This window comes from Rhinoraja longicauda, chromosome 2, assembly GCF_053455715.1.
Source record: "Rhinoraja longicauda isolate Sanriku21f chromosome 2, sRhiLon1.1, whole genome shotgun sequence".
In the NCBI taxonomy this organism is placed as follows: Eukaryota; Metazoa; Chordata; class Chondrichthyes; order Rajiformes; family Arhynchobatidae; genus Rhinoraja; species Rhinoraja longicauda.
In genome coordinates, this window is record NC_135954.1 from 532,414 (window position 1) to 548,373 (window position 15,960).

Consider the following 15,960-nt stretch of genomic DNA (forward strand, 5'->3'; position numbering starts at 1 on the left):
AACCACTGGTTAGCTGCAAAAATAGGATGGCCAGGTTAGTTTGCCAAGAAGTACTTAAAAGAGCAAACATAGTTGTGGAAAAAGATCTTGTGGACAGATGAGACGAAGATTAACTTGTATCAGAGTGATGGCAAGAGCAAAGTATGGAGGAGAGAAGGAACTGCCCAAGATCCAAAGCATACCACCTCATCTGTGAAACACGGTGGTGGGGGTGTTATGGCCTGGGCATGTATGGCTGCTGAAGGTACTGGCTCACTTAGCTTCATTGATGATACAACTGCTGATGGCAGTAGCATAATGAATTCTGAAGTGTATAGACACATCCTATCTGCTCAAGTTCAAACAAATGCCTCAAAACTCATTGGCCGGCGGTTCATTCTACAGCAAGACAATGATCCCAAACATACTGCTAAAGCAACAAAGGAGTTTTTCAAATTTAAAAATTGGTCAATTCTTGAGTGGCCAATCACCCGATCTGAACCCAATTGAGCATGCCTTTTATATGCTGAAGAGAAAACTGAAAGGGACTAGCCCCCAAAACAAGCATAAGCTAAAGATGGCTGCAATACAGGCCTGGCAGAGCATCACCAGAGAAGACACCCAGCAACTGGTGATGTCCATGAATCGCAGACTTCAAGCAGTCATTGCATGCAAAGGATATGCAACAAAATACTAAACATGACTACTTTCATTTACATGATATTGCTGTGTCCCAAACATTATGGTGCCCTGAAATGGGGGGACTATGCATAACCACAGCTGTAATTTCTACATGGTGAAACCAAAATGTATAAAAATGGCCTTTAATAAAATCTGACAATGTGCACTTTTTTCTCACCATTTCCTGACTAATGTGGATTCCCTTCAGTTCCTCTCTCCCACTAGATCCTCGGTCCCCTAGTATTTCTGGGAGATTGTTTGTGTGTTCCTTAGTGAAGACAGAACAAAGTACTCGTTTAACTGTTCTGCCATTTCCTTGTTTCCCCATTATAAATTCACCTGTCTCTGACTGTAAGAGACCTACATTTGTCTTCACTAATCTTTTCCTTTTTACATATCTAAAGAAGCTTTTACAGTCAGTTTTTATATTTGCCGCAAGCTTTCTTTCATGCTCTTTTTCCCCTCTTAATTAACCCCTTTGTCCTCCTCTGTTGAGTTCTAAATTTCTCCCAGTCCTAGACAATAGACAATAGGTGCAGGAGTAGGCCATTCAGCCCTTCGAGCCAGCACCGCCATTCAATGCGATCATGGCTGATCACTCTCAATCAGTACCCCGTTCCTGCCTTCTCCCCATACCCCCTCACTCCGCTATCCTTAAGAGCTCTATCCAGCTCTCTCTTGAAAGCATCCAACGAACTGGCCTCCATTGCCTTCTGAGGCAGAGAATTCCACACCTTCACCACTCTGACTGAAAAGGTTCTTCCTCATCTCCGTTCTAAATGGCCTACCCCTTATTCTTAAACTGTGGCCCCTTGTTCTGGACTCCCCCAACATTGGGAACATGTTTCCTGCCTCTAATGTGTCCAATCCCCTAATTATCTTATATGTTTCAATAAGATCCCCCCTCATCCTTCTAAATTCCAGTGTATACAAGCCCAATCGCTCCAGCCTTTCAACATACGACAGTCCCGCCATTCCGGGAATTAACCTAGTGAACCTACGCTGCACGCCCTCCATAGCAAGAATATCCTTCCTCAAATTTGGAGACCAAAACTGCACACAGTACTCCAGGTGCGGTCTCACCAGGGCCCGGTACAACTGTAGAAGGACCTCTTTGCTCCTATACTCAACTCCTCTTGTTACGAAGGCCAACATTCCATTGGCTTTCTTCACTGCCTGCTGTACCTGCATGCTTCCTTTCATTGACTGATGCACTAGGACACCCAGATCTCGTTGAACTCCCCCTCCTCCTAACTTGACACCATTCAGATAATAATCTGCCTTTCTATTCTTACTTCCAAAGTGAATAACCTCACACTTATCTACATTAAACTGCATCTGCCATGTATCCGCCCACTCACACAACCTGTCCAAGTCACCCTGCAGCCTTATTGCATCTTCCTCACAATTCACACTACCCCCCAGCTTAGTATCATCTGCAAATTTGCTAATGGTACTTTTAATCCCTTCGTCTAAGTCATTAATGTATATCGTAAATAGCTGGGGTCCCAGCACCGAACCTTGCGGTATCCCACTGGTCACTGCCTGCCATTCCGAAAGGGACCCATTTATCCACACTTTTTGCTTTCTGTCTGTCAACCAATTTTCTATCCATGTCAGTACCCTACCCCCAATACCATGTGCCCTAATTTTGCCCACTAATCTCCTATGTGGGACCTTGTCGAAGGCTTTCTGAAAGTCGAGGTACACCACATCCACTGACTCTCCCCTGTCAATTTTCCTAGTTACATCCTCAAAAAATTCCAGTAGATTTGTCAAGCATGATTTCCCCTTCGTAAATCCATGCTGACTCGGAATGATCCCGTTACTGCTATCCAAATGCTCAGCAATTTTGTCTTTTATAATTGACTCCAGCATCTTCCCCACCACTGATGTCAGACTAACTGGTCTATAGTTACCCGTTTTCTCTCTCCCTCCTTTCTTAAAAAGTGGGATAACATTTGCTATCCTCCAATCCACAGGAACTGATCCTGAATCTATAGAACATTGAAAAATGATCTCCAATGCTTCCACTATTTCTAGAGCCACCTCCTTAAGTACCCTGGGATGCAGACCATCAGGCCCTGGGGATTTATCAGCCTTCAGTCCCATCAGTCTACCCAAAACCATTTCCTGCCTAATGTGGATTTCCTTCAGTTCCTCCATCACCCTAGGTTCTCCGGCCCCTAGAACATTTGGGAGATTGTGTGTATCTTCCTCAGTGAAGACAGATGGTTTGCTGCTTCCTCTGGCCAGTTTAAATGCCTCTTCCTTGGCTTTAACACTATCCTTGACTTCCCTCGTCAGCCACGGTTGAGCCGCCTTCCCCGTTTTATTTTTTCGCCAGACAGGGATGAACAATTTCTGGAGTTCATCTATGCGGTCTTTAAATCTTCACCATTGCATCTCCACTGTCAACCCTTTAAGTATAATTTGCCAGTGTATCCTAGCCAATTCCCATCTCATACCTTCAAAGTCTCCTTTGTTCAAGTTCAGGGCCCTGGTCTCTGAATTAACCGTGTCACTCCCCATCCTAATGCAGAATTCCACCATATTATGGTTACTGTTGCCCAGGGGGCTTTGCACAACAGGATCACTAACTAATCCTTCCTCATTACACAATGCCCAGTCTAGGATGGCCTGCCCTCTAGTCGGTTCCTCTACATATTGGTGTAAAAACCCATCCCGTATACATTCCAGCAAATCCTCCTCAGCACTGTTACCAATTTGGTAGGCACCCTGTACCTTTGCTAAACGCATCCCTAATTTCCTGCTTGATGCTCTCCCCAACCTCCCTACTGCTGTCTGGTGGTCTGTACACAACCCCAACAAGCGTTTTCTGCCCTTGGCTGTTGCGCAGTTCTACCCATACTGATTCTACAGCATCCAAGCTAATGTCTCTCCTTCCTATTGCATTAATCTCCTCTTTAACCAGCAATGCCATCCCACCTCCTCTTCCTTTCTGTCTATCCTTCCTGAATATCGAATAGCATGTTTAGCTTCCATTCTTGGTCACCCTGGAGCCATGTCTCCTTCATTCAAACCATATCGTATCCCATGACTACAACTGCACATTCAATTCATCAACCTTATTTCGAATGCTCCTCGCATTAAGGCACTACGCTTTCAGGTTAGTTTTTCTTATCTCCCTTCTCCCTCCCTTCTGATAGTGGCATTTAAGAAGCTTTATGCAGGCACATGGAAGCAGATGGAATAGAGGAATATGGATTATGTACAGGCAGATGAGATCAGTTTAACTTGGTATCAAGTGCAGCATAGACATTGTGGGCCGAAGGGCCAATTCGTGTGCTCTACAGGTTCTATGTTCTAAGTACCATTTTACTGCTCCACAGCACAATCTCCATTTCCTCCTGTGTCTGATGGGAATTCTGTGAGACCTCCCTCACTGCTCCCCATCTGTGATTCTTGCTACTCTCCTGCTCTTCAACATCATTTTCAAGAAGGGTCCTGACTAGGGGTGCCAACTTCCTCACTCCCAAATAAGGGACAACGTGACCTCACCCAGCTAGTGGCCACGTGCTCTCGCTCCATCAATGGTGGCCACCTGGGCCGGGAGGCGGGTTGCTACGCAACCTCCGTTAGGCGGCACCCAGGCCTACAGTGTCCGGGACTACAGCGCCCCCCCGGGCTACAGTGTCCGGGCCTACAGTGTCCGGGCCTACACTGTCCAGGACTACAGTGGCCCCCGGGCTACAGTGTCCTGGCCTACAGCGTCCGGTCCTACAGCGTCCGGGCCTACAGCGTCCGGGCCTACAGCGTCCGGGCCTGCAGCGTCCGGGCCTACAGCGTCCGGGCCTACAGCGTCCGGGTCTACAGCGTCCGGGCCTACAGCGTCCGGGCCTACAGTGTCCGGGCCTACAGTGTCCGGGCCTACACTGTCCAGGACTACAGCGGCCCCTGGGCCTACAGCATCCGGGCCTACAGCACCGTCCGGGCTACAGCACCGTCCGGGCCTAATACGGGACAGGGGCGGTCCCGTATTGGACAAACCAATTTAGCCCAAAATACAGGATGTCCCGGCTAATACGGGACAGTTGGCAACCCTAGTCCTGATCCCAAACCTTTCTCTCAATGTCACCAAGACAAAGGAGATAGTGATGGATTTCAGGAAGTGAAGCGGTTCACATGCCTCAGTTTGCATTGAAGGCGCCGAAGTAGTTTGTTGAAAACTTCAGTCGGAGTCAATATCACCAACAACTTCTCCTGCACCACCCATATTGAAGCAACGACCAAGAAAGCACAATAGACAATAGACAATAGGTGCAGGAGTAGGCCATTCAGCCCTTCGAGCCAGCACCGCCATTCAATGCGATCATGGCTGATCACTCTCAATCAGTACCCCGTTCCTGCCTTCTCCCCATACCCCCTAACTCCGCTATCCTTAAGAGCTCTATCCAGCTCTCTCTTGAAAGCATCCAACGAACTGGCCTCCACTGCCTTCTGAGGCAGAGAATTCCACACCTTCACCACCCTCTGACTGAAAAAGTTCTTCCTCATCTCCGTTCTAAATGGCCTACCCCTTATTCTTAAACTGTGGCCCCTTGTTCTGGACTCCCCCAACATTGGGAACATGTTATCTGCCTCTAATGTGTCCAATCCCCTAATTATCTTATATGTTTCAATAAGATCCCCCCTCATCCTTCTAAATTCCAGTGTATACAAGCCCAATCGCTCCAGCCTTTCAACATACGACAGTCCCGCCATTCCGGGAATTAACCTAGTGAACCTACGCTGCACGCCCTCCATAGCAAGAATATCCTTCCTCAAATTTGGAGACCAAAACTGCACACAGTACTCCAGGTGCGGTCTCACCAGGGCCCCGGTACAACTATAGAAGGACCTCTTTGCTCCTATACTCAACTCCTCTTGTTACGAAGGCCAACATTCCATTGGCTTTCTTCACTGCCTGCTGTACCTGCATGCTTCCTTTCATTGACTGATGCACTAGGACACCCAGATCTCGTTGAACTCCCCCTCCTCCTAACTTGACACCATTCAGATAATAATCTGCCTTTCTATTCTTGCTTCCAAAGTGAATAACCTCACACTTATCTACATTAAACTGCATCTGCCATGTATCCGCCCACTCACACAACCTGTCCAAGTCACCCTGCAGCCTTATTGCATCTTCCTCACAATTCACACTACCCCCCAACTTAGTATCATCTGCAAATTTGCTAATGGTACTTTTAATCCCTTCGTCTAAGTCATTAATGTATATCGTAAATAGCTGTGGTCCCAGCACCGAACCTTGTGGTACCCCACTGGTCACTGCCTGCCATTCCGAAAGGGACCCATTTATCCCCACTCTTTGCTTTCTGTCTGTCAACCAATTTTCTATCCATGTCAGTACCCTACTCCCAATACCATGTGCCCTAATTTTGCCCACTAATCTCCTATGTGGGACAGCAACGCCTCTACTTCCTTACAAGGCTTAGGAAGTTCGGCATGTCCCCTACAACTGTCACCTACATTTAAAAATGCTGTAGAAAGCATTTTATCAGGATGCATCTCAGCTTGGTTTGGGAACAGCTCCATCCAAGACCGCAAGAAATTGCAGAGAATTGTGGACGCAGCTCAGACCATCACACAAACCAACCTCCCTTCCATTGACTCCATCTACACCTCACGCTGCCTCGGCAAGGCCAGCAGCATAATCAAGGACCAGTCTCACCCCAGCCACTCCCTCTTCTCCCCTCTCCCATCAGGCAAGAGGTACAGAAGTGTGAAAACGCACACCTCCAGATTCAGGGACAGTTTCTTCCCAGCTGTTATCAGGCAACTGAACCATCCCACCACAACCAGAGAGCAGTGCTGAACTACTATCCACCTCCTTGGGGACCTTCGGTATAGCTTTGATCAGACTTTACTGGCTTTTTCTTGCATTAAACGTTATTCCCTTATCATGTATCTGTACACTATAAATGGCTTGGTTGTAATCATGTATTGTGTTTCTGCTGACTGGTTAGCATGCAACAAAAGCTTTTCACCGTACCTCGGTACACATGACAATAAACTAAACTGAAACTGAGACGACACTATGGTTGTGGGCCGGATCACAAACAATGATGAGAGGGAGTACAGGAAGGAAAGAGAGAACTTAATAACATGTTGTCAGTACAATCACCTCTCCCTCAATGTCAGCAAGACGGAGGAGCTAGTTATTGACCAGGAAGCATGGTGGAGTCCATGCCCCAACCAGCAGCAACGGTGCTGAAGTGGAAATAGAAACATAGAACATGGAAAATAGGTGCAGGAGGAGGCCTTTCGAACCAGCACCACCATTCAATATGATCATGGCTGATCATCCTAAATCAGTACCCTGTTCCTGCTTTTCCCCCATATCCCTTGATTCCGTTAGCCCTAAGAGCTAAATCTAACTCTCTCTTGAATACAACAATGGTTGAGAGCTTCAAGTTCCTTGGTGTTAATATGACCAACAATCTGCCGTGGACCAACCACATTGATGTGGCAGCCAAGATGTTTGGCATGTCTCCAAATGACCTCACAAACCTCTACATATGCACCATGTGCATAGTGTCAGCTTGCATCACAACTTGGTTAAGAAACAATTCTGCCCAAGAACACCACAAATTGTAGATGTAATGCAGTCCATCACACAGACCAGACTCCCCACCATTGATTCCATCTACACTCTCGGTAAAGCAGCCAACATAATTAAAGACTTGTCCTACCCCAGTCATTTCTTGTTCTCCCCGCTCCCGCCCAGCAGAAGGTACAGAAGCTTGAAAGTGCGCACCACCAGACTCAGGAACAGCTTCTGCCCCTCTGTTATCAGCTTCTGAACGGCCCTTCCATAAGCTAGGGTACTGTCCGATTCACCTCTACCCCATTGCGGACATTGGACTTTGTCTGTGGAACTGATGCTACAATGCTCGGAACTATATTCTGCACTCTGTATCTTCCCCTTTGCTCTACCTATTGTACGTGAGTATGGCCGGATTGTATCTATTTATGGTTTATCTGATCTGTTTGGATAGCTAACATAACTTTTCACTGTACATCGGTACACATGACAATAATAAACCTAAATCATTCTTCCTCACTCTCCACAACCCCATTAACATTTTTGCTGTCTGCAAACGTTCTCATGAGAACACCTCCATTTTCATTTATACATTTGATAAACAGCAGAGGTCCCAGCATCGATCCCTGTCACAGATTCCAATCACGATCACAATCATACTTTATTAGCCAAGTATGGTTTGCAACATACGAGGAACTTCATTTGTCTTACAGTCATAACAATAAAAAGTAACAGCACACACAAAATACATTTTAACATGAACATCCACCACAGTGACTCCTCCACATTCCTCACTGTGATGGAAGGCGAAAACAAAGTTCCAGTGAGAAATCCACCCGTCCACCATTACCCTCTGAAGCTCATGATAAAGAAACTTTCCAGCATTTTGTGTCTATATTTGAAATAGTTTCCAGCTCAGGAGACAATTGTAAACACAATGAGCGGGTTGTGGGCAGAGGGCAGTGATTACCTCTCACGCCAAGTTCACCTCAGTCATGCACTATTGGCTTTCAGCTCTTCTAATAAACTAGTTTGTCTTTTCCACAAGACGCAACAAGATACCAGCAATTGAAGAGTACTAGGAGCTCTGGAATGTGCAGCATATGTTACAAATGACTCACTTGCTCATTCCATCCTCAGCACAAAGCATTTCACTCATCTGCTGAATATAACAGTGTGCTGCTGCATAGAGGTTAGCTGGGCTGGACAGCTGTAAACGCATTCTTTCAGGGAACTTCAGGAACTCGGGAGGGAGAAGAAAAACTACAATCCCAAATGTTTGGTTGATTTTCTTACAAATGCTTACAGAGTTGTGGAAGGTGAGAACCCCTGATCAATCGGGAAGCACAGGGAGCAGTTTAGATGAGAATGCTAGCCCGCCATCAGCCAAGTGTTTATCTGGAGTCGACTGCACACTGGAGGATAATTCATAGAGTTTGAAAGGGCATCTCCGTGGAAACAGCATCTCTAATAGCTGTGTGTTTAAGCTGAGGAATTGTTTGAGGACTGAGCACTATTTGCATTCCACAGAAGATCTGCTGGGCCTTATCATGCGGGTGCTTTTAACATTGCTGTCACCAGGGCTGTTATTGTGAACATCTTGCAAATTATTTGCACAGCATTCTCTACAGGAATACTATACTGAAACTTAATGTTATTAATGATTGGACATTCTTTTTACACCAACTAAAATTGCTTTGTAAGAAAATGCTTTTTATATTAACCGACATTTTCATAGGTTAATAAGGCATAGGAGCATTCGGCCTATCGAGTATAATCTGCCATTCAATCATGGCCTATCTAAGTTTCCTTCTCAAACCCATTCTCCTGCTTTCTCCCCATAATCCCTGACACCCGTACTAATCAAGAATCTATCAATCGCCATCTTAACAAAAAAACATCCACGACCTCCACAGCCTTCTGCAGCAAAGAATTCCAAAGATTCACTACATAGAAACATAGAAAATAGGTGCAGGAGTAGGCCATTCGGCCCTTCGAGCCAGCACCGCCATTCAATATGATCATGGCTGATCATCCAACTCAGTATCCCGTACCTGCCTTCTCTCCATACCCCCTGATCCCTTTAGCCACAAGGGCCACAGCTAACTCCCTCTTAAATATAGCCAATGAACTGGCCTCAACTACCTTCTGTGGCAGAGAATTCCACATACATACCCTCGGAATAAAGAAATTCCTCCTCATCTCCTTCCTAAAAGAATGTCCTTTAATTCTGAGGCTATGACCCTCTGGTCCTAGACTCTCCCACCAGTGGAAACATCCTCTCCACATCCACTCTATCCAGGCCTTTCACCATTCTGTATGTTTCAATGAAGTTCCCCCTCATCCTTCTAAACTCCAGCGAGTACAGGCCCAGTCCCGACAAACACTCATCATAGGTTAACCCACTCATTCCTGGGATGGTTGTTGTAAACCTCCTCTGGACCCTCTCCAGAGCCAGCACATCCTTCCGCAGATATGGTGCCCAAACTAATCAAGAACCTATCAATCTCTTCTTTAAAAATACTCAAAGACTTGGCCTCCAACCAAGACTTTTCTGCTAACCGGTATTAACATTACAACCATGTCTTCATTTACAGGTTCTTTATAGGCTGGAAGACACATTGGGACAGTGTTAGGCTGTGAAAGGCTCCAGATCTTCCTCTACTATATAATATTCCAGTGGGCACAATTATGGATATTACTATATTAACATTTAAAAGACATTTGGACAGGTATATGGATAGGAAAGGTTTAGAGGGATATGGGCCACACACGGGATTAGTGTGGATGAGGCATCATGGTTAGAGTAGGCTTGTTGGGGCATATGACCTGTTTCCATGCTGTATGACATTATGACTCTATTTCTTGAAGACCAATGTAATCAATGATAGACACAAAATGCTGGAGTAACTCAGCGGGTCAGGCAGCATCTCTGGAGAGAAGGAATGGGTGACGTTTTGGGTCAAGATCCTTCTTCAGACTGAGAGTCAGGGGAGAGGGAAACTAGAGATATGGAAGGGTACAAAGAGCGTGAAGGTGTGAAAAGTACAGATGATCGAGAAATGATCGTCCATTCTGCGCTTGGTCTCACCGATATGTAGGAATCCACACTTGGACGAGGTGCAAGTGAACCTCTGCCTAACCTGAAAGGACTGTTCGGGTCCTGAGACGGTGTCGAGGGAGGAGGTATAATCAGTCTGAACAAGGGTCTCAAGCTGAAAGGTCGTCTGTCCATTCCCTCCACAGATTCTGCTGAGTTCCTCCAGCACTTTGTGTTAGGGTCAAGATCCATGTCATGTTCAAGTATGGAATGGTGCATTGGTAGTCATGGCATAACCTTGATTAATAAGGGTGCCAGGGGTTATGCCAGAAGGCAGGACACTGGGCTTGAGATAATGGGCTGAATGGCCTCATTCCGCTTCTATGACTTCTCAACCTATGAAAATCAAGGTTTCAAGGTCAGTTTATTGCCACGTGTACCAATTAAGGTACAGAGAATTTGAGTTACCATACAGCCATACTAAGTGAAAAGCAACAAGACACACAACCACATAAAAGTTAACATAAACACCCACCACAGTGGATTCCACATTCCTCACTGTGATGGAAGGCAATAAAGTTCAATCTTGTTCTCCTGTGGTCAGGGCAGTCGAACCATCCAATAATAATAATAATAATAATGCATTTTATTTATATAGCGCTTTTCATATACTCAAAGACGCTTTACAGAGATTTAGAGAACATAGGGAAATGAATAAATAGATAAATAAGTAAATAAATAAACGAACAGAGAAAGGAGACAGAAGGTGAGGTGACCTTCAGTGGTTGAAGGCAGTACTGAACAGGTGAGACTTCAACGATGTTTTGAATGTGGTGAATGTGGAGGAGTCTCTAACGGTTTGGGGTAGTGAGTTCCATAGGGTGGGAGCAGCGATGGAGAAAGCCCTGTCCCCCCAGGATCTGAGTTTGGTCCGGATGTGGGGGGATAGGAGATTGGCAGCAGCAGAGCGGAGGGTGCAGGTGGGAGTGTGCCTGTGGAGGAGGTCGGTCAGGTAGGATGGGGCCAGGTTATGGAGGGCTTTGTAGGTTATGAGGAGGATTTTGTACTGGATTCTCTGGGGGATGGGGAGCCAGTGGAGTTTATAAAGGACGGGGGTGATATGGTCACGGATCGGGGTGTGGGTGAGTAGACGGGCAGCGGAGTTTTGAATGTATTGAAGTTTACTGATGATTTTTGAGGGTGCGCCAAAGGAGGCTGTTGCAGTAGTCCAGACGGGAGGTGATGAAGGCGTGGATGAGGGTTTCTGCAGCTGTGGAGGAGAGGGATGGACGGAGACGGGCAATGTTTTTGAGGTGGAAGAAGGCTGTCTTTGTGATGTGTTTGATGTGTTTGTCGAAGGAGAGGGTTTGATCATAATCCAAAATCAAACAATTTCCTCAAGTTCCTGAAATGCCTTGCAAATCAAGGGTTCATGTAGTTTATCACCTTGTTTTAGGAAAATGTCGCCTTAAACTGGAACATTTTCCAACAGGCTCAAACTTATTTTATTTTCTAACCCCCATGAGCATCCTATGGTCCCCAATCTCATAGAACATAGAATGGCAGTACAGCACATGACCAGGCCCTTCGGCCCATAATGTCTGTACTGAACATGATGCCAAGACCAACTCTTACCTACCTGCACATAACCCATATCCCTCCATTCCCTGCATATCCTTGCTCCTATCCAAAAGTCTTTTAAATGCCACTCATATATCTGCCTACAGCACCACCCCAGGCAGCACGTTCCAGTACTCACCCCTCTCTGTATAAACAAAACTTGCCTCTGTCATCTCCTTTAAACTTTGCCCCTCTCACCTGAAAGCTCTACCCTCTAGTATTTGATTTTCCTATCCTGGGAAATAGATGCCGACTGTCGACACTATCTATCTCACCAAGACACATTGCAGCCAAAGGCAATGTCAATAGCCCAATTTTTTTAATATCAAAAATATATAAATATCTTTATTCAAGAAATAAATATATATAAAACATGCACCTTTCAAAACTCCACCCGACATTCCCGGAGGTTATACATTCATTCACTACAGATATTCATTGCCAAATTTATCCAGAATCCCTTCCCTTATTTGGAGGGGCGTCTCTCTCCACCACACCCTGCCCCCCATGTCCAGCAGTGGAAGGACCCTAGACTGTGGTCCTCCCCCACAGGGCCTTGGCGTTGGCTGCACCAAGCTTTAGTGCGTCCCTCAGCACGTACTCCTGCAGTCTGCAGCGGGCCAGTCGGCAACATTTCCCCACGGACAGCTCGCTCCGCTGGGAGGCCAACAAAGCTCGGGCAGACCAAAGAGCATCTTTCACCGAGTTGATGACCTTCCAGCAGCACTCAATGTCAGTCTCTGAATGCGTCCCTGGGAAAAATCCGTAGATCACAGAGTCCTCCGTGACGGAGCTGCTGGGAATAAATCGTGACAGGGATCCCTGCAAACCTCTCCAGACTCGCCCAATGTTTCATCAAGCTATGGATCAGCTCTAGTGGTCCAATAAATGTCCCCTGGTCAACAAACCCATCGCAGAGTAGCCCTGCAGAAGGCTGTGTGAAACTAGACACAAGCCCATCTCCCACCACTTGATGTCACTGTGTTAGTGTTCCTTCATCCTGTTCACTTGCTCCAGTCTATTTATCAAACTGCTTTTCTTACGTTAAACAATTACATCGTAATGTGACTTGGTGCTTGCAGAGTGTTCCTATTTGCGTTTTGTTCTCCTTTGCTCGTATCAGAAAATAGATTTAAACGACACACTATTCACAAAGTAACTATTCACAATGTAACGGACTGCTGAGAAACAAGTACTGACTCTGGCAACAAATGGATCACCTCTGTTACACAAGGATAAATCAGAGAGGTTATGTTTTGTGGAATATTGCAAGATTTTACAGAAAGTGTTGGTTGTATTGAACGTGAATATTTTTGGTCCATTAGGCAGAAACTGGAATAACAAAGGGGGTGGCACAGTGGTGCAGCGGGTAGGAATGCTGCCTCACAACACCAGAGACCTAGGTTCCATCCTGACCTCAGGTGCTGGCTGTGTGGAGTTTGTACATTCTCCCTGTGACTGCGTGGGTTGCCTCCAGATGCTCCGGTTTCCTTCCACATCCAAAAGGTTAATTTACCCTCTGTAAATTGCCCCTAGTGTGTAGGGAGTGGATACGAAAGTGGAATAACAGAATGGGCGAGCAATGCTCAGCGTGGAGGCGGTGGGTGGGGTGAAGGGCCTGTTTCCTTGCTGTCTTTCAATTTAAAAAACAATCTGCTGGAGGAACTCAGCAGGTCGATCAGCACCTGTGGGCAGAACAGAATGGTTCGGGCAGAGACCGTGCATCAGGACTGAGAATGGAGGGGAGATAGCTGGTACAACCCTCTCTCACTGGGAGTGGAGGGAGATAGCTGGTACAACCCTCTCTCACTGGGAGTGGAGGGAGATAGCTGGTACAACCCTCTCTCACTGGGTGTGGAGGGAGATAGCTGGTACAACCCTCTCTCACTGGGAGTGGAGGGAGATAGCTGGTACAACCCTCTCTCACTGGGAGTGGAGGGAGATAGCTGGTATAAAGAAAAAGGGGTAAGAAGAAGCCACTCAGTGCTTGGTGGAGTGAGGAGGGTGATTGGAGCCGGTAGAGGGGGAGACAGAGGCCGGTGGAGGTCCAGTGTGTCACGCCCTCTCTATATATTGATCAAGGAAGCTTTCTTGGACATATTTAATTTGTTCGGCAGACATTGTGGGCTGAAGGGCCTGTTCTTGTGCTGTACTGTTCTATAGAAAATAGACAATAGGTGCAGGAGGAGGCTATTCGGCCCTTCGAGCCAGCACCGCCATTCAATGTGATCATGGCTGATCATTCTCAATCAGTACCCCGTTCCTGCCTTCTCCCCATACCCCCTGACTCCGCTATCCTTAAGAGCTCTATCTAGCTCTCTCTTGAATGCATTCAGAGAATTGGCCTCCACTGCCTCCTGAGGCAGAGAATTCCACGATTCACCACTCTCTGACTGAAAAAGTTTTTCCTCATCTCAGTTCTAAATGGCCTACCCGTTATTCTTAAACTGTGGCCCCTTGTTCTGGACTCCCCCAACATCGGGAAGATGTTTCCTGCCTCTAACGTGTCCAACCCCTTAATAATCTTATACGTTTCGATAAGATCTCCTCTCATCCTTCTAAATTCCAGTGTATACAAGCCTAGTCGCTCCAGTCTTTCAACATACGATAGTCCCGCCATTCCGGGAATTAACCTAGTGAACCTACGCTGCACGCCCTCAATAGCAAGAATATCCTTCCTCAAATTTGGAGACCAAAACTGCACACAGTACTCCAGGTGCGGTCTCACTAGGGCCCTGTACAACTGCAGAAGGACCTCTTTGCTCCTATACTCAACTCCTCTTGTTATGAAGGCCAACATTCCATTGGCTTTCTTCACTGCCTGCTGTACCTGCATGCTTCCTTTCAGTGACTGATGCACTAGGACACCCAGATCTCGTTGTACGTCCCCTGTTCCTAACTTGAGGAACGGTTCAGTTGCCTGATGACGGCTGGGAATAAACTGTCCCTGAATCTGTAGGTGTGCGTTATTGCTCGATCTATGGTACGTGAGTTTGGCTCAAATGTATTTGTGTATTATCTGATTGGATACCTCAGTACACATGACAATATTAAACATGAACCTGATCTGAAAGTTGATTTCTATTGTGAGCGACTATAAATCAGGCAAGCAGGTGCAAAGGACAAGTAACAAAATAAACCCCAAACTGAACTTTGAGGTGTCAGCCTGCTGCAGCCTGCTGTAATTATTCAACACCACTGTGAACTACTTTCTATACTTCAGTAAAGGTTGTTTTGTCTTTTATGTCTGACACACAGCAGGTGTACAACTTCAATCCCTAGATAAATACTGAGACGTCTTTGACAGTAACTGTTCAACCAAAATAATGTCCAGGATCAGGGAAGCGGTAGAGCTGCTGCCTCACAGCGCCAGAGACCTGGGTATGATCATGACTATGGGTGCTGTCTGTATGGAGTTTGTACGTTCTCCCTGTGACCACATGGGCTTTCTCCAGATGCTCTGGTTTCCTCCCACACTCCAAAGACGTATATGTTTGTAAGTTAATTGGCTTCGGTAAAATTATAAATTGTCCCTAGTGTGTAGGATAGTACTAGTGCAGGAAGGCAGATTATTATCTGAATGGTGTCCAGTTAGGACAAAGAGATCTGGGTGTCCTTGTTCATCAGTCACTTAAAGTTAGCATGCAGGTACAGCAGGCAGTGAAGAAAGCTAATGGCATTTTGGCCTTTATGTCAAGAGGAGTTGTGTATAGGAGCAAAGAGGTCCTTCTGCAGTTGTACAGGGCCCTAGTGAGACTGCACCTGGAGTACTGTGTGCAGTTTTGGTCTCCAAATTTGAGGAAGGATATTCTTGCTATTGAGGGCGTGCAGCGTAGGTTCACTAGGTTAATTCCCGGGATGGCGGGACTGTCGTATGTTGAAAGACTGGAGCGACTCTACACTGGAATTTAGAAGGATGAGAGAATCTTATTGAAACATATAAGATTATTAAGGGATTGGACACGCTAGAGGCAGGAAACATGTTCCCGATGTTGGGGGAGTCCAGAACCAGAGGCCACAGTTTAAGAATAAGGGGTAGGCCATTTCGAACAGAGATGAGGAAAAACGTTTT

At 46.2% G+C, this 15,960-nt stretch overlaps 1 protein-coding gene across 3 annotated transcripts in view; it reads right to left on the bottom strand.

The window, feature by feature from the left end:
* Positions 1-15,960, bottom strand: part of ulk4 (unc-51 like kinase 4) — a 434,415-nt gene that overhangs the window by 168,835 nt on the left and 249,620 nt on the right. The gene's annotated exons all lie outside the window — the stretch shown is intronic.